Source organism: Schistocerca gregaria, chromosome X, assembly GCF_023897955.1.
Source record: "Schistocerca gregaria isolate iqSchGreg1 chromosome X, iqSchGreg1.2, whole genome shotgun sequence".
Classification (NCBI taxonomy): Eukaryota; Metazoa; Arthropoda; class Insecta; order Orthoptera; family Acrididae; genus Schistocerca; species Schistocerca gregaria.
The window spans coordinates 255,261,716-255,288,647 of NC_064931.1; the positions used below are offsets into that span (position 1 = coordinate 255,261,716).

Here is a 26,932-nt window from a genome sequence, read left to right on the forward strand (position 1 = left end):
TGGCATGTCTGAGAACTAGAGCAGCCACACACATTTTACCATCCTAATTATCCCAATGTGGACCAAGTACATCCTACTAAGACAATAGACTTACATTTGAGAGGAAAACAGTTCCAGTACCTGTATGGCCATTTTCAAAGAGTTCTTTCATAGACTCAAAAAAATCATTTTTGGTGAATGCTTCGATAGTTCCTTCAATAAGGCCACAGTTTATCAGTCATTTTCCATCCTCATCCAGTTGAGTTATCACTCCATCTATAGTGAGATCGGTGATGATAGTACATTAAGATTCCGTCCTTCCTTGAAACCAACCAAAAATGCAGTTTTTCTCATATGAAAATAACATCTTTCAAAATTATAGCATATCTAGTCATCACATATTTCCTATGCAATAATTGCTCAGAGAATGTACAGCATGTTTTTACAATCTTAAGTGGAACATAAACTCTCCATAAATCAGTTCTATTTTGAATTTGTGGTTTACATTTGCTCATTATATTCCCCATCTTCTGTATTTCAGCAATAACAAACCTACACTGCATACAGCCTGATTAGGCAAAGCAATGGAATGCTGTTGATATGTCATTATGGCTACTCATAAAGGAGAAGGGACGAGCCACTCATTATTAAGTACCTGGTTCAAATGTTGCAATTCAATGTTGGAAAAGCTTATACAAATTTTCTCCTCTTTTCCACATGCAAAGATGTGTAATTAGGAAGCTAGGCTACTTCCAGTATTGGTAGGTACTACGTATGAGTGCTGGTTAACATAAATTTGACAGTACTGACATGTTGTGGAAGCTGTGATGCTGCATTGCGGAACACAGGCTGTGCACTCAAGCAGACATTTATTGGACCATGACTATTTCTGTGGATGAACAACAATATTTTCCCATCTGTGTTTATTTCTTAATTACTGGTTATAAGATGAGAATGGAGGAGGGAATAAGCCACAACCTCATTATCATCAAGATATGAGTTAGCGTCCAAAAGTTCCTAAAATTTGAATTCTGCTTTCAAATGGTCATGACTACACTGAAACAGCACTACATGGTTGCCTATACACCATTCTTTAATCAATGTGTCAAATGGCTACAAACTGAGTTGTTTTGGTTATTTGTTAGTGAGCATATTACCATTGTCATATTTCCATGAAAAGCAAATTGAATGAGTGAAGATTTGACGCAGTGGATGAGATTCAGGTGGAGCTGCAGAGGGTATGAAACATCTTAACATAAACTGACTCCCAGGATGCATTTCATAAATGATAGAAATGTTGGATTTGTGTATTTTCTCCCAGAGCACCTGCTTTGAAAGTGATGGTGCAGAATAAGATCTACATTAGATGTGTTGTTGTTGTGGTCTTCAGTCGTGAGACTGGTTTGATGCAGCTCTCCATGCTACTCTATCTTGTGCAAGCTTCTTCATCTCCCAGTACCTACTGCAACCTACATCCTTCTGAATCTGCTTAGTGTATTCATCTCTTGGTCTCCCTCTACGATTTTTACCCTCCACACTGCCCTCTAATACTAAATTGGTGATCCCTTGATGCCTCAAAACATGTCCTACCAACCGATCCCTTCTTCTGGTTAAGTTGTGCCACAAACTTCTCTTCTCTCCAATCCTATTCAATACTTCCTCATTAGTTATGTGATCTACCCATCTAATCTTCAGCATTCTTCTGTAGCACCACATTTCGAAAGCTTCTATTCTCTTCTTGTCCAAACTAGTTATCGTCCATGTTTCACTTCCATACATGGCTACACTCCATAATAATACTTTCAGAAATGACTTCCTGACACTTAAATCTATACTCGATGTTAACAAATTTCTCTTCTTCAGAAACGCTTTCCTTGCCATTGCCAGTCTACATTTTATATCCTCTCTACTTCGACCATCATCAGTTACTTTGCTCCCCAAATAGCAAAACTCCTTTACTACTTTAATTGTCTCATTTCCTAACCTAATTCCCTCAGCATCACCCGACTTAATTCGACTACATTCCATTATCCTCGTTTTGCTTTTGTTGATGTTCATCTTATATCCTCCTTTCAAGACACTATCCATTCCGTTCAACTGCTCTTCCAAGTCCTTTGCTGTCTCTGACAGAATTACGATGTCATCGGCGAACCTCAACATTTTTATTTCTTCTCCATGGATTTTAATACCTACTCCGAATTTTTCTTTTGTTTCCTTCACTGCTTGCTCAATATACAGATTGAATAACATTGGGGAGAGACTGCAACCCTGTCTCACTCCCTTCCCAACCACAGCTTCCCTTTCATGTCCCTCGACTCTTATAACTGCCATCTGGTTTCTGTACAAATTGTAAATAGTATTTCGCTCCCTGTATTTTACCCCTGCTAACTTCAGAATTTGAAACAGAGTATTCCAATCAACATTGTCAAAAGCTTTCTCTAATTCTACAAATGCTAGAAAGGTAGGTTTGCCTTTCCTTAATCTAGCTTCTAAGATAAGTCGTAGGGTCAGTATTGCCTCTCGTGTTCCAATATTCCTACAGAATCCAAACTGATCTTCCCCGAGGTCGGCTTCTACTAGTTTTTCCATTCGTCTGTAAAGAATTCGCGTTAGTATTTTGCAGCTGTGGCTTATTAGACTGATTGTTCGGTAATTTTCACATCTGTCAACACCTGCTTTCTTTGGGATTGGAATTATTATACTCTTCTTGAAGTCTGAGGGTATTTCGCCTGTCTCATACATCTTGCTCACCAGATGGTAGAGTTTTGTCAGGAATGGCTCTCCCAAGACCGTCAGTAGTTCTAATGGAATGTTGTCTATTCCTGGGGCCTTGTTTCGACTCAGGTCTTTCAGTGCTCTGTCAAACTCTTCACGCAGTATCATATCTCCCATTTCATCTTCATCTACATCCTCTTCCATTTCCATAATATTGTCCTCAAGTACATTGCCTTTGTATAGACCCTCTATATACTCCTTCAACCTTTCTGCTTTCCCTTCTTTGCTTAGAACTGGGTTTCCATGTGAGCTCTTGATATTCATACAAGTGGTACTCTTATCTCCAAAGGTCTCTTTAATTTTCCTGTAGGCAGTATCTATCTTACCCCTAGTGAGATAAGCCTCTACATCCTTACATTTGTCCTCTAGCCATCCCTGCTTAGCCATTTTGCACTTCCTGTCGATCTCATTTTTGAGACGTCTGTATTCCTTTTTGCCTACTTCATTTACTGCATTTTTATATTTTCTCCTTTCATCAATTAAATTCAACATTTCTTCTGTTACCCAAGGATTTCTACCAGCCTTCATCTTTTTACCTACTTGATCCTCTGCTGCCTTCACTACTTCATCCCTCAAAGCTACCCATTCTTCTCCTACCGTATTTCTTTCCCCCATTCGTGTCAATTGCTCTCTTATGCTCTCCCTGAAACTCTGTACAACCTCTGGTTCTTTTAGTTTATCCAGGTCCCATCTCCTTAAATTCCCACCTTTTTGCAGTTTCTTTAGTTTTAATCTACAGGTCATAACCAATATATTGTGGTCAGAGTCCACATCTGCCCCTGGAAATGTCTTAGATTAGATGTAATAACCTTAAATAAGATATTTTGGGAACATTTGGATGTTATGTCTTATATTAAATACTGTGCTTTACAAGTATCTGAATTGTTTAGGACAAACGCATAGTGTCAGAAGATACACAGATCAAAATGGTGCAAGCAATTATAAAGCGAAGATTGCTGTTTACAGAGCATTCTTCTCCATGACAATAAAGTAATTCATGCAAGGTCATTTTGAGACTTCAATTTCCTTTTTATTTTGAAGAAATCTTGAGGATCTACTCCATCAGTATCAAATACATTGCCTCCCATAATAACACCACATTTGCCCTTAATGAGCCTCAGGACCTTCTTTTCTTGTCATTAAGTTAGGCACTGATAACTACTATTATCTCATAATTCGAAATGTAATAATTTCTTTGAACAAGATAAAACAGACACAGGGGCAGGACTCCATGAAGCAGGAAAATCAGATTGTTGAAAGGGTCACAAGATTGCTAGGTAAACATAAACTTCCTGAAAAACAAAGCAAAAGCAGCACCAGGAATGAAGATTTGGGATGCTGAGCTCCACTACCACTCTACCACTCACAAATGTTGTACAAAAATGCATCTGAGGGCATGTTCATGAATGAAACTGTGACCGCATGGTGAATCACTGACAAAGCTCTATATGATGTCTCTTAACTCCATACGACATGTCTTAATTCAGTGACACAAGTTTCGAATATAAGCCAACACAAGATTTATTGGATGAAATACCAGTACTGGCTGTCCAGTCATAGAAAGATTAAGATATGAGACTTCGTACATAAGGATTAAAACTTAAAGCAGCATTGTATACAGAATAAGAATCATTTCATGGGATATTGATAATGCCTGATAAGTCAAAACTGGTATAGCCAAAGAAATATTCTGTCTGAATATATGATTAATAAGTTCCACTAGCAGTGAGATTATGATGTGAAGCAATAATCAGTTCAATAAGCTGCACTCTGATGATGATACTCATTGCTTTAAGTGAAATAATCAGATCAGTGCACTTTAAAATTAAATGCTCCTATAAGATTACATGCTCCAGGTACCAAACCATTGGCGAAGCTAATCAAAAAATGGTGTGGAGTTGTTTCAATTTTATTCCACATCAGCAATGATTTGAGTGTCTGTCAACAAAATATCAGATTTAGATGACACAAATATGACATGACAGCACCTTAGCCTTATACATTTGCATGCTACACTTCTACGAAAAACCGGGGCATGGGAAGCAAGAGAGAGACAGTGCCACACCAAATTATTTAGGAAACATCATAGCAGATTAAAACTGTATGTGAGACTGGGGTTTGAGCCTGGGATCTTTGCTGTTCATAAACAAGTGCTTAACCAAATTATTCTTTTTCTTTTGCTGTGAGAAATACAATTAATTACAGTGTTGTGCAAACAATGATGCAAAACTTAAACAACACCAACACATTCTTCAAATTATTACGTTAAGCAAGGAATGAATTTAAAAGTTTGAATCCCACTGTGGCACACAGTTTTATTTGCCCTGTGAGTGAGCAGGTGGGCTGTTCTTTCAGCAGGGTCTGAGCATTCACATGTGGGTAAGACAATGCTACATCTACATCTACATACATTCTCTGCAAGCCACTTTATGGTGCAGGACAGTGGGTACATTTTACCAGTTTTCTTTTCTGTTCCAATCGCAGAGAGTGAGGGAAAAACAACTGTCTACGTACATCGATATGAGCCCTTATTTCTCATATCTTATCTTTATGTTCCCTAAGTGAAATGTATGTTGGCAGCAATAGGATCATTCTCCAAACTTTCACAACAATGTTCTATGAAATGAATGTCTTTCTCTCTCCAGGGATTCCCACTTTAGCTCCCAAAGCATATCCATAACACTTTCATGCTAATCAAATCTACCACTAACAAATCTAGCAATTTGTCTCTGAATTGCTTCATTGTCTTTGTTTAATGTGAGCCGGTGCAGATCCCAAACACTCAAGCAGACTCAAGAATAGGTTGCACTAGCATCTTATATGCCATCTCCTTTACAGATGAACAATGCTTTTCTAAAATTCACCCAATAAGCCAAAGTCAACCATTCACTTTCCCCACCACAATCCTCACATGCTCATTGCATTTCCTATCATTTCACAGTGTTACGTCCCAATATTTAAACAACTTGACTGTGTCAAGCAGGACATTACTAATGTTATATCTGAATCATACGGGTTTGTTTTTCCTACTTACATTTTTTTACTCTAAGAGTCAGCTACCATTCATCACACCAACTACAAATTTTGTCTATGTTATCCTCCCACTCTACCTACCAGATCATTTATGCATATAGAAAATAGCAGCGGTACTATCACACTTCCCCGGGGCACTCCTGATGTTACCCTTGTCTCCGATGAACACTTGCCGTCGAGGACAACACACTGGGTCCTACTACTTAAGCAGACATCAGGCCAGTCAAATATCTGGAAGCCTATTCCGTATGCACCTTCGTCAAGTCTGCCATGGGGTACAGTGTCAAATACTTTTCGGGAATTTAGAAACATGGAATCTGCCTGTTGCCTGTCATCCATGGTTTGCAGTATATCATGTCAGAAAAGAGAAAGATGGGTGTCACATGAGTGATGCTTCCCAAAGCCATACTGATTCATTGACAAAGGCTTTTTGGTCTCTATGAAATTTATCACATTCAATTGCTCTAGAAAACCGATGTTAAGGTTCTTGGTCTCTAATTTTGTGGGTCTGTTGTTTCACCATTCTTGTATATAGGAGTCTCCTGGACTTTTTCCAGTCACTTGGCACTTTGCATTGGTTGAGAGATTTACAGCAAATGCAAACTAAGTAAGGGGCCAATGTTGTAGAGTACTGTCTGTAACACCAAACTGGGATTCCATCCAGACCTGGTGACATATGTTTTCAACTTTTCAGTTGTTTATCTAAGCCAGGGATGCTTACTACTAAGTTGTCCATAAGGGATTCTGTGACATGGTCAAACAACAGAATGTGTGTACAATTCTTCTGCATAAACAATTTCTTAAATATGGAATTCAAAACTACAGGATTTCTTTTGCTATCTTTTACTGCCAAATCAGACTTCTCAATGAGTGACTGGATGGAAGGCTTAGACTTCCTTAAAGATTTTACGTAAGACTAGAACGTTTTTGGTTCTCCGCCCCACCTTCAGCCAACGTATCACCATGGTAGCTGTTGTATGCTTCACGCATAGATCTTTCCACAGGTGCATGAATCTTTACTAATCTTTGCCTGCCATCATTTATGCATCCTCTTTTGAACTGAGAGTGCAACAGCCTTTTCTTCCTCTGCATTTTCCAAATTTCATTATCAAACCATAGTGGGTCTTTTCCATCCTTAATCCACTTACAATGCATATACTTGTCCAGAGCACTGTTTACAGTCTGTTGAAACTTTGCCCATAATTCCTCAATGGCCATCATTATGGAACTACATATTTCCAGTTCATTGTCTAAGTGAGATGCTAACATTGCTTATCTGCTCTTTCTAACAGAAAGACTCACCTAGCCCTCTTCACTGATTTGTTAACTTCCATGACCATAGTCGCTATGATGACATCATGATCACTAATCTCTGTGTCTATACTGATGCCATCGATAAGGTCCAGCGTGCCCGTAGCTACAAGGTCCAAGATATTTCCATTGCATGTGGGCTGCCAAACTATCTGCTCAAGACAGTTTTCATGTTCAAAGGTACTTCACAAGACTGTCTGTCTGTCCGCCCTGCAATGAATCCATACAAGTCCCAGTCTATACTTGGTAGATTACAGTCACCACCACCTGGTATTGTATCATATTGCTATTTATGCACAACTGACTATAGACTTTCTTTGAATGACTCTATAACTGCCACAGCAGAGTAAGGTGGTTGGTAAAAACACCCAACAATTAACTTGGTTTCACCTAGACCTGTTACACACAAAAAGATAACTTCACTATCACACTCAGTTTCAACCACAGTAGCGAAAATATTTTTGTCAACTACAATGAACACTCCCCCTCCTATGGTGTTTAATCTGTCTTTCTGATACACTTTCCAAGACTTGCTAAATATTTCAGGGCTTTTTACTTCACGTTTTAGTCAGCTCTCAATCCCAAGACTAATTTGAGGTTGAGAACTTTCCTGGAGGACAGCAAATCAGGGAACTTTGTTACAAATACTTCAACAATTTACTAATAAACTTTTTACAGTTGAACTGTTTTTACTCTGAATGTGGTCTCATTTCCCTATATGCATTTGGACTGCTGAGTGTTCATGAGAGTACCTCAAACTACCACCTAGCCTAAAATGACCCCATGTGGACTCCACAAGGACTCTGCTACCAGAGTAGCTGCTTCCTTTGTGCAGTGCACCCCTGATCTATCAAGGGGAGTCATACAAACCTCCATCTGACCGATAATGCAAGTCCATAAACCTGCAGCCAAGACTGTCACAGAGATGACAAACCCTTTGGTTGAGACCATCTACTCAGCTCGAAACCGAAGGATCCGGATCAACTCTGGGAATGATGCTGCAGATTGTGAGCTCTACTCGCACCCAGCATGCAAGGTCAACAGTCTTCACCACCTCTGCCAGCTGCCTGTAAGAACTGAGGATGGCTTCAGAATACATGCGACAGGGATAATTGGTACTGACATTAAGTCACAACTTGCAGACGACAGCACCCTGTACACTGGCAAGGCCATCTCCACATCTCGGATGAGGCCCCCCAGTAGACATATCAAGTGCACATTGGCTTTCTTTCCAGCCTGGAATGCTTCTTCCTAAGGGGCTCCATAATGCGCCTAACACCGGAGCTCCCAGTAACTAGCAAATTCCTGCCTATGTGTTCCCACTCAGACCCTGCTGAAGCAACGGCCACCTGTTCACTCACGGGATCAATAGGCAAGGTCATATGGCCAGCCTTTACATTGGTCCTCTGTCTCAAGCAACATGAATGCATTACCAATCGCCACTCACCCTGCAGGTCCACCACATTGGGTACACCAGAATGTGCCTTGGTAGTAGAGTCTTCTATGTGACACTCCAGAATCTACTCACTACTACACCCTGATGCAGCAGCCCAAAGGTGATTGATCACAGCCAAAACCACATTCAACTGTTCATGAATTGTGGGCAGCTCCTCCTGTGTCCACTCTCAGCACATCCTACCCATCCTAGCAAGAATAACTGAAGAGTAAACAGTAAAAGTTGGCAGAAACCTAGATAAGCAACTTGTTACCCTTCTGATGTGTAACAAAGGTATGCTGATACCTCAGTGAACTATGTAGCTGGCTGTACAGAAGAAATGACAGCTGAGTTACAGACTGCCTGAATTTACACTTATAGCTAACAAACAAAAGTGAGACTCAACCTTATAAATACCAAAACATGGCCGCAATAAAACAAGTATATACTATTAAGAAGAGACAGGAAAAGCTAAATACATATCTTGATGCACTAGAGATGTGTCACAGATGATAATTGGCACTGAACTCAGTGGCTAACCATGCTAATTACAATGGTCACTAGTCTCAAAACAAACAGCTGAGTAACTACTGTGCTACTGACTAATTGAATATACACTTACAAAATGCAAGATTAAACTCTGACAATCTGAGACTTGAGTTCTACTGAGTATTTACTATTCACAAGGGTCATGGAAACAAGTAAATAAAGTGGCACTAGCGATTTCTGCAGCAGAAAACTACACTAGAAAGTAAACTCACCCAAGACAAAGGATCGAAAAATACAGAAATTCTTGCAAAAAAAATAGCATTACTAAAAACCACTAAATAATTAACTACTGTTCACTTCCGCTCAGAAATAAGTTACAATCACACTAAACTAAACGATCAGAAGTTACAATGTTAAGCACATTATGAAGCCACTATGGAAGACAGTGTTCAGGGCTGGAGAGAAAGCCAATGTTCACTCGGTATGTCTGCGGAGGACCTCATCTGAGATGTGGGAGTGGCTATCAGGCATATAGGGTGCAGTCATCTCCACATTCTGGCTCATGTCAGCACCAATTATGGCCAGTTGCATGGGTTCCAATGTTGTCCTCAGTTCATACATGTAGCTGGCGGAGGTGGTGAAGGCTGCTGGCCTCGCAGGTGGGATGTAAGCGAAGCTCGCAATTTGCAGCATTGTTTCATAGTTGATAGGTGCCTTTTGGTTTGGAGCTGAGTGTAGAGTTTTAAGCAAAGGTTTCATTGACTCAGTGACCGTCATTGCTGCAGATTTCTAGACCAGCGCTACCAGATGGTGACCTGTAGGACTCCCCTTGATATGTCAGAGGTGCACTACAAGGAAACAGTTACTTGGGTAGCAGAGTATGTGTGGAGTGTACACGGGTATTTTTTAGGCTAGGCAGTAGTTAGAGGTACTCTAATGAACCCCCACCAGTTGTTACACAGAAAGAGAAGTCAGACCTCATTCAGAGAAAAGGCACTCCAAGTGTCAAAATTGTATTGGTGAACTGTCAAAGTATTCATCGCAAAGATTCTGAATTTATTGCCCCCCCCCCAGGAAAGTTCTTGCACTCAGATTATTCTTAGGACTGAAAGCTGGCTGAAGCTGAAGTAGAAAGCTTTGAGATATTTAGTAAGTCATGGAACACATATTGGAAAGACCATATGAGTGGGAGTATTCATTGCCATTAACAAAAGTAGTGTGTCCATTGAAGTTGAAGATGATAGTGAAGTTATCTGGTCACATATAACATGTCTAGGGGAAATCAAGTTCATTGATGGATGTTTTTATCAGGCACACTATTCCACTGTGACAGTTCTAAAGTCATTCAAAGAAAGTCTATGATCATTAGTGTGAAAATATCCAGATTATGCAATACTAGTTGAGGCAACTATAAAATACCAACTGAAAACTATCTTAAGCAGCTAGTTTGTCAGCCCACAACAATGTAAATATCTTAGACCTAGCAGATATAAACAGGCTGGACCTTATCAACACCATAACAATGGAGGTGGAGATTAGTGAACATGATGTCATTATAGCAACTATGGCTGCAAAAGTTAATAAATCAATCTAGAAGGCTAGGAGGGCGTTCATGCTACAAAGAGCAGATAAGCAGTTGTTTGCATCTCATGTAGATAATGAATTAACGTCACTTAGTTCCAGTGAGATGGTTGTAAATGAATTATGGGCAAAGTTTAAGCAGATTGTAAATCATGATCTGGAGAACTTCGCATCTAGTAAGTGGATTAAGGACAGAAAAGACCTACCATTGTTTAAGAATGAAATTCAGAAAATGGTTCAAAAGAGAACTCATAAATGATGACAGACAAACATTAGTTGAGATTTGTACATATGTGAAAGGATATTTGTGTTAAGCATACAACAGCTATCACTGTCATATCTTAGCAAAAGAGCTTGCTGAGAAGCAGAGAAAATTCTGGCCATATATACAATCATTAAATGGGTCTAAGACTTCCACCTGGTCACTTGTTGACCATTATGGTGTGGCAGTTGAAGATAACATAATGAAAGCCAAAGTTTTAAACCTCACATTTATGAACTCATCATACCATAGTCTCACCATGGAACAAACTCCTGGATGGATGGTGTAGTAACAAGCATTCCTGTCGTAGACAAACAACTGAAAGTGCTGAAAACACTTCTGTTTTACAATGAATACTTTACAGCACCAGTCCAGTATCTTCTTTTCATTTATAATGAACCCCTCACTCAGTGCAAAGCCCCTTTGTGATTGGAAAAAAAATTTAAGGTGAGTACTATATATAAGAAGGGTAAAAAAATAAACCCACAAAATTACAGACCAATATACTTAACATCGGCCAACGGTCTTGCCACAGTGGTAACACTGGTTCCCATCAGATCACCGACGTTAAGCACTGTCTGGCTGGGTTAGCACTTGGATGGGTGACCATCCAGCCTGCCGAGTGCTGTTGGCAAGTGGGGCGCACTCAGCCCTTGTGAGACAAACTGAGGAGCTCCTTGATTGAGAAGTAGTGGCTCACAAACTGACACATGGCTGGGAGAGTGCTGTGCTGACCATGTGCCCCTCCATATCCACATCCAGTGACGCCTATGGGCTGACATAACACGGCGGCCGCTCAGCACCATTGGGCCTTCATGGCCTGTTCAGGAGGGGAGAGAGAGTATATTTAACATCAGTTTGCTGCAGAATCCTTGAATATATTCTCATGTGGAATACAACAAATTATCTTGAGAATGAGAAGCTTGTGTCTACAAATCCGCACAGTTTTAGAAAGCATCAATCATGTGAAATTCATCTTGCCCTTTCCTCACACAATATAATGTGAACAATGGATAATGGGCAACAGCTAGATTCAATGTTTCTAGATTTCCAGAAAGCATTTGACATGGTGCCTGGCTACATACTGTTAACAAATGTACAAGCTTATGGACTAGATTCCCAGACATGTGAGAGGCTCAAAGACTTCTTAAGTAACAGAACCCAATACATTTCCCTCAATTGTGAGTGTTCATCACAGATAAGGGTTTCATCAGGCATTCCTCAGGGAAGCATGATGGGACCACTATTATTTTCTAAATAAGTAAATAATCTAGTGCATAGGGTGGACAGTAATCTGCAGTAGTTTATTGATGATGGTGAGCTGTATGGGAAGGTGTTGAAGCTAAGTAATTGCAGGAGGATACTAGATGATTTAGGCAGGTAGCTCCAAATTTAGAAATGTAAATTAACGTAGATGAGTAAGAAAAACAAACATATAATGCATGGATACAGTGTTAGTAGTTCCTTGCTTGATACAGTCACACCCTTTAAATATCTGAGCATAACATAGCAAAGAAATATGTAATGGAATGAATATGCAAGGATTGTGGTAAAGAAAGTGTATGGTCAGCTTAAGTTTAATAACAGAATTTTAGTAAATTGTAGTTCATTTGTATAGGAGACAGCAGGTAGGATGCTATTCTGAATTATTCCTGAATACTGCTCAAGTCATTAGGATCTGTGCAAAATCAGATTAAAGGAAGCAAGTCAGGCTGCTTGATTTGTTACCAGTAGGTTCAAACAACGCAGAGGTGTTATGGAGCTGCTTTGGGCACTGATATGGGAACCCCTGGTGGGAAGCCAATGCTCTTTTGGAGGGACATTACTGAGAAAATTTACAGATTTTTCATTTGAAGCTGATTGTGGAATGATTCTACTGCCATCAACATATGCTTTGTCTAAGAACTACAAAGATATGATTCAAGAAATCACAGCTTCTATGGAGCCATATAGACAGTTGTTTTTCCCTTGGTCTATTTGTGAGTGGAACAAGAAATTACTATTAGTGGTACAGGGTACCCCCTACCACACACAACGTGGTGACTTGCACAGTATTTGTGTAGATGTAGGTGCAGTTGTAATCCACTGAAAAGTTTCAAATCAGCACACACTTCACTGCAGGTGAACAATCATTCTGGGAATTACTTAGAAGTTTATCTGTAGAGCATTCTTATAGGGATTGAAAAATTTGTATTAACACTCATCAAACATGAAACAACATTTATTCTCCTGGGAAACAGAACATATAAAATGTGAACAGTTTTGAATGACATATTACGAAAACTGCTGCAACTCTCTGAGGGATGACATTACTGTTGTGATCTTCAGTCTGAAGGCTGGTTTCATGCAGATCTCCATGCATGTCTATCCTGTTCCATTATCTTTATGTCTGCATAATTACTGCAACCCTCAACTTGAACCATCCTCCTACTGTCAAACCTCGGACCTCCTCTACAAGTTTGCCCTCCACACTCCCTTTTGCTACCAAATTAACTATTCCTTGATACCCCAGGATGTGTCCTATCACCTATATCCTATCTCTTAGTAAAGTCGTGTCATAAATTTATTTTTTCCCTAACTCAATACAGTACCTCATTGTTAGTGAATTGATCTGCAATTAAACCTTCAGCAATCTTCTGTAATGCTACAAGTTTGAAGCTTCTCCACTCCTCTTGTCTGTACTGCTTATTGCCTATGTTTCATTTCCATATAAGACTAGACTCCACACAAACACTGTCAGAACATACTTTCTAACACTTAGGCCTACAGTTTTATTTGATGTTAACAAGTTCCTGACTTTCAAAAATGGTTTTCTTACTATTGCCAGTCTCCATTTCATATCTCCTTTTTTTTGCCATTAACAGTTATGTTGTTCTTGAAATATCAAAACTCATATACTTGTTTTGCTGTCTATTTGCTAATCTAACTTCCTCAGCATAATCTGGTTTAATTTGTTTATATTCTGTTATCATTGTTTTAAGTTTATTGATGTTGGGTTTGCAATTTCTTTGCAAGATACTCTGCATTCTTGTCAATTGATCCAAGTCCTTTGTCAACTCTGACAGAATTGCACTGTCATGAGCAAACCTTAAAGTTTTAATACCTTTGCAAATTTTGTCTTGGTTACCTATATTACTTACTCTGCATAAATATTGAACAACACCTGTCTCACTACCTTCTGAACTACTGCTTCTGGTATCCTTTTCTATGTACGACAGCTGTAACTGCATTCCGTTTTCTGTAGCAGTTGTAGTTAGCCTTTATTGCATGTATTTTATCTCTACACATTTCAAAGCTTCAAAGAGTGTATTTCAATAAATATTGTTGAAAGTTTTTTTTCAAAATCTCCAAATGCTATGAGTATGAATTTGTCTTTCTTCAACATCTTCTGACATTGTCGATAGAGTAAGTTTCCACATGTTCCAAAATTTTTCTGAAAATCAGTCTGAACTTCCCTCAGTTCAGTTTGTACCAGATAATGGCGAATGGTAATGGACTGTTAACTACATTTTCCAGTAGAGAGCACAATGGTGCTAAATTTTACTCAAAGCTTTTGGTTATGCAGGGAGGGAAAGATTTATTTGAAACTCATGTGCTTCAAAAGAATCACAGACATATCTTGATATGTGTGTCATACTCCTTGTTTGGAGCAATGGTTATGTCACTGAATATACACACCACCTAAAATAGTTCCATTTACTTTACTAGCTACTTTACTTTTCTGCGTCTCTGCACAATCTACTGAAAACAACAACATTACTGACAAAACCACTGCATAACCTCCATAATATTTCACAGATGGATAAGACAGTCTTGATTGTACATGTATCCTGGTGTTCTCAAGACACAAACTTCTCCATTAGGAAATGGAATGAAGTAGACTCAGTGAACCACACAACATGGTTTTGTCAGTCATTCAGGTTGTATTGCCTTTCCATCACTGAAGCATCTTTCCTTCTGTTTGCCTAGTTTGCAAGATGTCTCTCAGTGGGAGCTTCATGTACATTTTGCTTATGCAGTTCTCAGTGCATAGTGCATAGATGTCGGGTTCTCTGGACATGTATAAAGCTGAGCATAACTATTCGCGATAGTGGTCTTCAGAGAGATAAGCATTCTTTTTGATATTCTCCTATCTCCATCAGTATATTTACTTATCATTCCATTATGATTAACAAAGTCTTCCCAGGAACTTTATACACGACATTCACATGGTAGAATTTTGATTGTTGTCATGGATGCACAAAGAACTACACAGTAAGAATCTGAGTTCATTGAAAAACTACAACAGCTTTCATGATGAGTAGATCATCAACACACAATTCAAAAAATGTTACAGCAAAAGAGGAAAATAACAGGCATAAGTCAATAGGTTACAGGTGAGTGAGGATGGAAGCTTCAAACGTGGGGCATTTACACTAGGTTGTTCACATTCATTTGCTCAGCCCCAGTAGATCCAGACCGTGTAATCACTACAAAGGTTCAAATATCAAATAGAATTCTTCTCAGTTCTATAGATTATATTCACAAAAAACATTATGATGTGGAACATGTCAATAGAACAAAATATTGTAGAGATAATTAAAATATAGTTATATGTCAACATGCTGGCCATTTAAAGATTTGTGAGTATTTACTGTTCAAGAACTCCTCAGTGGTATAAGAGTTGTTAAGGAGAAACAACTTGAATCTACATTTGAAAACACTTCTACTGTCTGTAAGATTCTTTTTCCATGAGCAGATTATAAAAAGAGTATGATAATAGTAGCTGTGTATTTCACCCCTTTCTGTCTTAAAAGTTAGATTCAGTGGAAGTGGTGACCAGCACTATATTTGGGAATATCTCTATTCTTCTCAAACAGCAATGGATTACTAATATCAAATTTCATCAAAGAAAACATGTACAGTTAGGCTGAAAGAGATATCTGCAAGATGTTCATGTCTGAATCCCATGCTTACTTCGGGCATATGTGTTTTTTTTAGTTCCCATATTCAAATTATGAGAAAGCTTGTGTGCTGTGATATGTAAATAACATAGGATGGCTAAATTTAAATCATAATTTTTTAAAAAGTTAACATGCTTTTGGATGACCAGTTCTGTTACTACACGCAACAGAGAAATGTGTTACAAGGCTAACGTTCAGGAAGAGTGCAACTAAAGTACATGTGTAGCCATCTGCATTTAAGTTTTCCATGGATCATTTAAGACTAATACCATGATGAGTCTTTTTATAAATACGCAGTCAATTTCCTTCAGTTCCATACTTATGCTTACACCTTTTTTCTATCGACATTATTGTCAACAGGAGGTCAAATCCTAATTTCCTTCCTTTCTTGAAGAGTCATGGGTTTTGCCCATCTCTCCCCACTTTCTCATCACTGAAAGATCGAGTTAGTTTTTTAAATTTCAGGAGGGTTCAGCTTACCACTTCTAATTTGAGGATGGCAAGAAAAGCGTGTGGACTTCACACCACCCTTACATTTGAAAAATGCTTTTAGTAAAGGAATGTTTACCCATTTCCATTTGCATTGCATTTACTACTAGTGATAGACACTGAACAAGTGCTATGACCTAAGGAACAGCCAAGAATAGCACTGGGTAAACTTTGGAGATTGAGATCATCAGCCCATTGATGTGGAAGAGAAAACAAAAACCACTCATCATAGTGGGAAATTTTTGGTCTCCATGACAGCTGGAGACAGGAGCGTGGATGCTTTCTAGGGCTGCATTCATAGATATGGCAACCACACAATAAACTTAAAGTGCATTTGATCACATAGGTGAAGTGAAGGTATAGCCGATAGGATGGAAAGTACGAAAATGTTCATCAAGCAGTCCGTGAGACTAACATAGCTGTGACTATAGCACTGTGATTCAGGAAGCTGCAGTAAACAGTTTCATTCTCAGACTTATATGTTAATTGTCATTATTGCAGTTGCTATTCAGAGTTGAATCCTGATTTTTAATAGGCTTTTGCTACTTGTAGGATCACGTATTGTTGGCAATGTATCATAGTGCAAATTCATTGTGCATAGTGACAGCAGCACCCTGTTGATATGAAGCCAGCCATTTTACAAAGGGCACCATGAAGAACCAGTATAGTTGATGCCTTGATATTGTCAGTGGCTAAAACTTGATGACTGCTCCATAGCTGCAATATTCTTAACATGTCAGGAGGTGACAACATGAGGAAATGATAAATGAGATGGGTGGAAAAAGTATCTATTGAGATGAGGCAGCAGTTAACAGTGAAATAGTATTAGCAATGAGAAGGATTAAAAATGTGTAAGGACGAATATTTTTAGTCCTAGTATTCAGTTTTATTTGTGTATGGAGATGAACTACATTCTACATCTACATCTACATCTACATCCGTACTCCGCAAGCCACCTGACGGTGTGTGGCGGAGGGTACCCTGAGTACCTCTATCGGTTCTCCCTTCTATTCCAGTCTCGTATTGTACGTGGAAAGAAGGATTGTCGGTATGCTTCTGTGTGGGCTCTAATCTCTCTGATTTTATCCTCATGGTCTCTTCGCGAGATATACGTAGGAGGGAGCTAAATGATAAGGGACCTATCTTTCTATGTATTCGCATCACATTACACTTCGCTACATTGAGATTCAATTGCCATTCCGTGCACCATGCGTCAATTCGCTGCAGATCCTCCTGCATTTCAGTACAATTTTCCATTGTTGCAACCTCTCGATACACCACAGCATCATCTGCAAAAAGCCTCAGTGAACTTCCGATGTCATCCACTAGGTCATTTATGTATATTGTGAATAGCAACGGTCCTATGACACTCCCCTGCGGCACACCTGAAATCACTCTTACTTCGGAAGACTTCTCTCCATTGAGAATGACGTGCTGCGTTCTGTTATCTAGGAACTCCTCAATCCAATCACACAATTGATCTGATAGTCCGTATGCTCTTACTTTGTTCATTAAACGACTGTGGGGAACTGTGTCAAACGCCTTGCGGAAGTCAAGAAACACGGCATCTACCTGTGAACCCGTGTCTAAGGCCCTCTGAGTCTCGTGGACGAATAGCGCGAGCTGGGTTTCACACGATCGTCTTTTTCGAAACCCATGCTGATTCCTACAGAGTAGATTTCTAGTCTCCAGAAAAGACATTATACTCGAACATAATACGTGTTCCAAAATTCTACAACTGATCGACGTTAGAGATATAGGTCTATAGTTCTGCACATCTGTTCGACGTCCCTTCTTGAGAACGGGGATGACCTGTGCCCTTTTCCAATCCTTTGGAACGCTTCGCTCTTCTAGAGACCTACGGTACACCGCTGCAAGAAGGGGGGCAAGTTCCTTCGCGTACTCTGTGTAAAATCGAACTGGTATCCCATCAGGACCAGCGGCCTTTCCTCTTTTGAGCGATTTTAATTGTTTCTCTATCCCTCTGTCGTCTACTTCGGTATCTACCATTTTGTCAACTGTGCGACAATCTAGAGAAGGAAGCACAGTGCAGTCTTCCTCTGTGAAACAGCTTTGGAAGAAGACATTTAGTAATTCGGCCTTTAGTCTGTCATCCTCTGTTTCAGTACCATTTTGGTCACAGAGTGTCTGGACATTTTGTTTTGATCCACCTACCGCTTTGACATAGGACCAAAATTTCTTAGGATTTTCTGCCAAGTCAGTACATAGAACTTTACTTTCGAATTCATTGAAAGCCTCTCGCATAGCCCTCCTCACACTACATTTCGCTTCGCGTAATTTTTGTTTGTCTGCAAGGCTTTGGCTATGTTTATGTTTGCTGTGAAGTTCCCTTTGCTTCCGCAGCAGTTTTCTAACTCGGTTGTTGTACCACGGTGGCTCTTTTCCATCTCTTACGATCTTGCTTGGCACATACTCATCTAACGCATATTGTACCATGGTTTTGAACTTTGTCCACTGATCCTCAACACTATCTGCACTTGAGACAAAACTTTTGTGTTGAGCCGTCAGGTACTCTGTAATCTGCTTTTTGTCACTTTTGCTAAACAGAAAAATCTTCCTACCTTTTTTAATATTTCTATTTACGGCTGAAATCATCGACGCAGTAACCGCTTTATGGTCGCTGATTCCCTGTTCTGCATTAACTGATTCAAATAGTTCGGGTCTGTTTGTCACCAGAAGGTCTAATATATTATCGCCACGAGTCGGTTTTCTGTTTAACTGCTCAAGGTAGTTTTCAGATAAAGCACTTAAAAATATTTCACTGGATTCTTTGTCCCTGCCACCCGTTATGAACGTTTGAGTCTCCCAGTCTATATCCGGCAAATTAAAATCTCCACCCAGAACTATAACATGGTGGGGAAATCTACTCGAAGTATTTTCCAAATTATTCTTCAGGTGCTGAGCCACAACAGCTGCTGAGCCCGGGGGCCTATAGAGACATCCAATTAGCATGTCTGAGCCTGCTTTAACCGTGACCTTCACCCAAATCATTTCACAATTCGAATCTCCGTCAATTTCCTTCGATACTATTGCACTTCTTATCGCTATAAACACGCCTCCCCCTTCACTGTCCAGCCTATCTCTGCGGTATACATTCCAATCAGAGTTTAGGATTTCATTACTGTTTACGTCTGGTTTCAGCCAACTTTCTGTTCCTAGTACTATATGGGCGTTGTGACCGTTTATTAATGAGAGCAGTTCTGGGACCTTTCTATAGACGCTCCTGCAGTTTACTATTAGCACATTAATATTGTTATTCCTTGTTGCATTTTGCCTACTCCTGCCTTGCCGCGTCTCAGGAGGCGTCTTGTCGGGCCTAGGGAGGGAATTCTCTAACCTAAAAAAACCCCATGTGCACTCCACACGTACTCCGCTACCCTCGTAGCCGCTTCCGGCGTGTAGTGCACGCCTGACCTATTCAGGGGGACCCTACATTTCTCCACCCGATTCACAAGAAAATGAATTATAAACATTATGACCACCTGCTTAATATCATGTTGGTCCTTCCCTGAAATGGGATATAGCTGCATGGATTCGATAATTCCTTGGTAGGTTTCTGCAAGTGCTCTATATGGGATCAGATGACTCTGCAAGTAGTATAATAATGCTGTTTTTGGTGCAGAGTGTGTTACTGATGATATAGTCGATGATGTAATGAATGAGTCATGAGTTTTGCCCATCCCTCCCCACTTCCCTCATTTGGCAAAGGCCAATTGCACTATTCATAAAATAGAGGGAATTCAAATTTTGATAGGAAATTGAAAATTTTCGTATGAAATTCAATAGGTAGCCCAACTGCGCTGGTGTGTTTCCTATGGAAGTAGGGTTGTTATTGTCCTAAGTATAAAATGGCAAGAAATTCAAAGTGGGAAATGTAAAACTGAAAATTATGCATTGTGATGCTGACATACTAGCCATGCCTCTATGACATCAAAGTCAGTCTGAGACTTGGAATGTGAGCACTGCCTAACTAGGACATCAGAATGCAAGATGTTTGATCTGGAATACAAGAGGGCAACATGAGACATACTGTCACCATTTTATGATGCCACAATCCAGTTCAGACCTGTCAGGTTATTTATAACAGTGCAGAATTCTGTCCCACAGCAGTAATACTGGCCTTGACTCCATTGAATCAGAAACTTGCTAAAACTTGTTGACCTGTATTTATAACAGTGAGAAATTCTGGACCAGACTTGAGATACTGGCTCAGTCCTACTACAAGCTACTATTCATCCACACTTGTATGATCACTGCATGCTCTAAGTTTGGATGGGTTTTTATTTAAACAAATACTGGTGTGGGAAGGGAGAGGGCTTCTGTCTCTACATCATAGGCTTCACTGCCCCATGATAACTGACTGGTGCCAGGCCACAGTGTCAACAACCAGGTTGTGGATGCTGTGAGTATTGGCATCACTTGGAGTTTGGGACTGCCCCCACCACCAAACACTGGCCAGGCCACAGCCATCACTGGCCACTGGGAGCTCCAGTTGGGAAATCATAGCTGAATGACTAGTTTGTGTCATCATCACTGACACTGCCATGGCATTACCACTGCACTGCCACAACAGTGGGCTTCCCAGCCAACCACAGGCAAGCTGAAAAAAGTCTGCTGCTAACACAGTGTATGACATTACAGTAAGAGCCTCCCCAACCCCAATCACTGACACACTGCCAGCCACACACACTGGTCAGTTGCAAATGCCACATAAAGCCATCCAGTGTGCTAGATGTAATGTGACATCACTCCTGTCGCAGCAATGGCTGTCATATCTGGCTGTGAGTAGCTGTCAAGTTCAATACCATACTGCTATTAGTGTGTAAGTAACCTGACAAGCATTCCTGTGACTGGAAACTCTGATGTGTCATAATTTCTCAGCTTGGCTTTCACCCTATTTATAGTTAGGTGTCTAGACAGAGGATGTTTGTCTGAACCTGCTTACTACTGGCATATATTTTCACCCTACAGTCTGCTATTCACTATTTAGTTCACTAATTTATCCACATAAAAAAGGATTTAAGTCATAAGATCGGTGTACCGCAACTGATTTAGCTGTTGATTCTACAGAGATTTGTGGTAACATATTCATTCCAGACACACACACAATCTACTATCCTGGCAGAGATTCTAACATTAGGTTCGTGACCCTCAAATACAGCTGCAATACATCGATCACACACTTACTTCGTGTATTGCGGCGTGATATACTGTCTATAAGTAATGATTTCAGTTTGCAATGCACGATCAGTGTGGTAACAGCAGGGGTAACTACCAATCCACCTTTCGCCATGAATTCAAGTGGGTGTAAACGTGTTAGCGCTGGAATGCTCTCTGATCGTGAATTCAACCCAGTAGTGATTTTTGAAAATCCGCGTTATTGTGGTAAATAAGTAACTGTACAGAGTGGCGCAGGCTGTATGGCAACTCAATAGCCATTGCAGCCATCTTTACTCGAAATGCTCAAACAACCTCTACAGGGATACTTTGTGATCACAAGATCAATGCTAATGACTTCTCACGAACGAAAAAAATTTAACGGAACGCAATCGACTCACATGCAAGAACAGACCTTCCAGAATTTAACATACAAAAATTTTGCCATATTGCAAGTACTCGACCAGAGACTGAGTTGGCAGCCTTACGTTTAGAGATTCTACAAAATGTCATGGATCAACTTACAGGAACTTTCACTGCAATCTCTGAATCCTATACAAGAAGGCTCAGTATTGTCGCATGTCAATGAATGTGAAGGAAATTCAGTGGAAGTTTTTACAGACTTCATTCTTGAAAATCAAGATATAGTTGGAGAATATTTTCCTAGAGGCAGACGTAAAGGAATAGATTGTTTTTACTTGAATCAAATTTATTAAAAAATACCAAAGCAATGAGTTAGAAGTAATCAAAATTTTTAAAATATTTTCAGCCAAGACGATAAAATTTAAGTCATATTTATCATGAATTTGTTGGAGGTGAGTTAAAATTTGACTATTTTAAAGAATTGTGTAGTAAATGTTGGAATAATGATAAATTTGGTTTTAAAACAAATATATATGACAAGAAAAATGGATAATGGAAAATACAGAGAAAAGATCAGAATTTTATAGATATTGAAATGTCAGACATAAGAACATTAAACATAAATATTGATCATAGACACATTAAACATAAACATTATACGTAAAAACGTTAAAAGTAAACACTGAACATAAGGATGTACAGAGTTTCAGGGAGAGCATAAGGGGACAATTCACAAGAATGGGGGAAAGAAATACAGCAGAAGAAGAATGGGTAGCTTTGAGAGATGAAGTAGTTAAGGCAGCAGAGGATCAAGTAGGTAAAAAGACGAGGGCTAGTAGAAATCCTTGGGTAACAAAAGAAATATTGAATTTAATTGATGAAAGGAGAAAATATAAAAATGCAGTAAATGAAGCAGGCAAAAAGGAATACAAACGTCTCAAAAATGAGATCGACAGGAAGTGCAAAATGGCTAAGCAGGGATGGCTAGAGGACAAATGTAAGGATGTAGAGGCTTATCTCAGCAGGGGTGAGATGGATACTGCCTACAGGAAAATTAAAGAGACCTTTGGAGAAAAGAGAACCACTTGTATGAATATTAAGAGGTCAGATGGAAACCCAGTTCTAAGCAAAGGAGGGGAAGCAGAAAGGTGAAGAAGTATATAGAGGGTCTATACAAGGGCGATATACTTGAGGACAATATTATGGAAACGGAAGAGGATGTAGATGAAGATGAAATGGGAGATACGATACTGCGTGAAGAGTTTGACAGAGCACTGAAAGACCTGAGTCGAAACAAGGCGCCGGGAGTAGACAACATTCCATTGGAACTACTAACAGCCTTGGGAGAGCCCGTCCTGACAAAACTCTACCATCTGGTGAGTAAGATGTATGAGACAGGCGAAGTACCCTCAGATTTCAAGAAGAATATAATAATTCCAATCCCAAAGAAAGCAGGTGTTGACAGATGTGAAAATTACCGAACTATCAGTTTAATATGCCAAGACTGCAAAATACTAACACGAATTCTTTACAGACGAATAGAAAAGCTAGTAAAAGCCAGCCTAGGAGAAGATCAGTTTGGATTCCGTAGCAATATTGGAACACATGAGGCAATACTGACCCAATGACTTATCTTAGAAGCTAGATTAAGGAAAGGCAAACCTACGTTTCTAGCATTTGTAGACTTAGAGAAAGCTTTTGACAATGTTGACTGGAATACTTTCTTTCAAATTCTGAAGGTGGCAGGGGTAAAATAGAGGGAGCGAAAGGCTATTTACAATTTGTCTAGCAACCAGATGGCAGTTATAAGAGTCGAGGGGCATGATAGGGAAGCAGTGGTTGGGAAGGGAGTGCGACAGGGTTGTAGCCTCTCCCCGATGTTATTCAATCTATACACTCCTGGAAATTGAAATAAGAACACGATGAATTCATTGTCCCAGGAAGGGGAAACTTTATTGACACATTCCTAGGGTCAGATACATCACATGATCACACTGACAGAACCACAGGCACATAGACACAGGCAACAGAGCATGCACAATGTCGGCACTAGTACAGTGTATATTCACCTTTCGCAGCAATGCAGGCTGCATCTAAAAATAGGTAATGCAAACCGTTTCATTGCCCACAAAAAGGATAATATGAAATTAAAACACATTTACCAGACACTTGATTGAACTGACATGACTTTCAAAGATTTTTATGTAGTGATTGCTGGGATCATTCACAGCACAGCTTTGTAGTAATCAATAAAACAAAATACTGTCAGAGCTTTCAGGATGTTTCTAAAAGAAGTGTGTGTGTGTGTGTGTGTGCATAGTGAAACAGGATAGTAATTATGTCATTATACTCTACAGTACTGATAAGTTTGCAAGATCATCTGCCCAAAATCAATATGAGAGGGGTAAGCAGAAATTTCGGCTGTATGTTGACGCAAAAATTAAGTGATACTACTATATTAGAAGAACTCAACAAAAGTATCAAAGACTTAAATACCTATTGTCACACCATTCTGAAATTAATCAGGGAATTAACTGCAATGGTTGACATAACTGGAAAGACGACAAGTAAGGTAACTGTGCAGCTTGATTTAATTGAAAATAAGGTAAAGGGGAGTGTATGTAAGTTGTATACCATTCCAAAGTATGTTTAGTATGTAACAACATGTCAACAATACATAAAGTCATTGGAGCACGTATGGCTATTTGAGAGAAAGTTCAGTTAGGGCATTTCGAAAGGGATCAGAGACACATTTATACCTGTCACAGAATCTCTTAAACAGTTCTTGAAGCTTAAAGAGAAGGGAGAGAAAGGAGATGCTATTGATAATTTGATTAAATATTGCTGCTATAGTCATATACATAGCACTTACAGTGTAAGATAGGAAACTGCATATCGCAATGTACCCAATCTATGTGTTTAACTAAAATGCAGTAAAGACTGGAGACAGAGAATTCCAAAGTACAGCAGGTTTAGTGAACCTAATATTCTGAAAAACTACAAAACTAGGCAGTTATTAACTAAAAGGTATTGAAAAATATGCTCAAGTATTACGTATGATGGTGGTGTACAAGAAAGCCAATGGAGTAAGGGTGAAATGCACCTATGGCGAGAACAATGTTGCACCAGGAAGCGCGCTAAAACTTTTCCAACCTCTAATTTTGCCTTTCCCTTACCTCTTTCACCCTTTTTTTTTCAATCAATAATTTCTGCAGCTCTGTACAAGTCGTTAAATGTCAAGACTCATTAGACCCAAATTGGGAGCACGCAGGTACCAAAATTATAATGACTCTACGCTACAGATAGCTGTCTCAGGAGTGATTAACAAGCAAATGAGCAGTGGAAAACCAGCAAAAGAATTCAATATTCCTCGGAGCAGAGTTCAAAACAAAATAAACTTCCTCCTATCGGGATTTATCATTCAAAGCAGTTATGGGACACATGGATTTTAGGAGGACCGAAAGGAACAAAATATGGCAGTATAGCAAGTGGATGATTTAATGCTCTGCATTTTGAAAAGCGGTTTTTCCATGTCCTTCCGCCGTGGGCAGGAAACCTATCTGGCCCCAAATGTTTACTAGGGGAATGTAAGAGTTATCAAGGCATGCAGAACTCATTACATTCGCTTTGTGTTCTCGCCCCCAGCATCCACTTATCTGTGTAACCCTCTAGAATCTAGATGTGTCAGTCTTTGTTCCCTGTAAAAGGAAATGCAGAGCCATACTGACATTTTGTACGATGAAAAACTCATCTAGTTCCAAGATGCTCGAGAAAAGTGCATTTCTCAAACGGTTGGCAGGACTTCTCATTGATTTGGATGAAGGAGAGAAAGTGAAATCGAACATCATATCAGGGTTCAAGATGCAGAGAGAGCTGATGGTATTGTCACACCTACAAGAATTAGTGAGTCATTCATGAATTACCTTCAAGTCTGTCACAGAAGTAATAATCATAGTCCACTGAAGTGGAAAACGAAGAGAATTGATGTAGCACCAGGAGAAGCTGTTAACGAAGCACACTTCATGAACCACCAGTCTCTTCCGAGTACCTCTGTAACGAAACAGACTGAGGCGACTGGTAGAAGGAAGGATGCTCAGACGAATAGTCATCACAGCAGCGATGAATCTCACTGTTCTTTTTCTTTACATGACACATCTGACTCTAAACCCAAAAAAGATGCAGATCCTATGGAAGAACTAGATAGTCGGGAATTAGTTGATCCTCTTGATATCGCTTTTTTCTGTGAAGAGAACAGTAATTCATCCATTCGTGAACATAACGAAATTAATGCCAGCATTGCACAGGGTCTTACAAAACCAAAACTTGGAATGTTTGTTATAGTAAAATTCCTGACAAATAAAGTTTCAAGCGTGTTGTTGCTAACCTTATTTCATACTATGGAGACAAGGAGGTCAAGTGTTGTATCTTCGTACAACGGGCAAGGGGAACGTTATTTCCCAGATGTGCCAAATGAGAAATTACTGAATGTAAAAGACACTGTATACATAATTAATAATCCTTACAATCAAAACCAAGGCAAGTTTTTCTTTTTTGTTAAGAATGTTAAACTATTCTTTCAACTTTTAACTTTGTAGATTTTTATTTTGTGTGTACCTCCCTCTATCACTTTCTCTGTAACTATCGTTGCATTAAAGTGTTTAACGCTGATGTTTAAATTGTTTTCAATGATTTTAACACAGTTGGAAAAGTTCCCCAGTTTTCCTGGTACTTTTGCCAAAACTGTTTTTCATTTTTTAAATATATAAATACGTACGTAAATTGTCATCTGTCCACGGATTACGAAACTAGTATCTGGCACCACGTTGCGTGGAAGTTGAATGCCCGCCGGAACAAATAGATCTCAACGGACAATAGACGACACTGTTGTCACAGCGTCACGCAACAAGACTATGTGACACCTTCTGCATGACTATATGGAGTGGGCTTCACTTGAATAGCAGTGCTCCTCACTACAGAAGGAGATTACTTCTCATCACAGAACAAGAATCTGTAAGAGGCCTAACCGGCAGCAAGTATATACTCAAGCATCACATCGCCAGCATGGAGAAGGCTCTTTATGCGGCTAAGGCTGAT

General features: G+C 39.5%; 1 protein-coding gene and 1 pseudogene across 1 annotated transcript in view; one reads left to right on the forward strand and one right to left on the reverse strand.

The window, feature by feature from the left end:
- Nucleotides 1-26,932, reverse strand: part of LOC126299349 (uncharacterized) — a 353,572-nt gene that overhangs the window by 54,627 nt on the left and 272,013 nt on the right. The window lies entirely within an intron of this gene.
- On the forward strand, nt 11,382-11,499 carry LOC126299736 (5S ribosomal RNA; annotated as a pseudogene).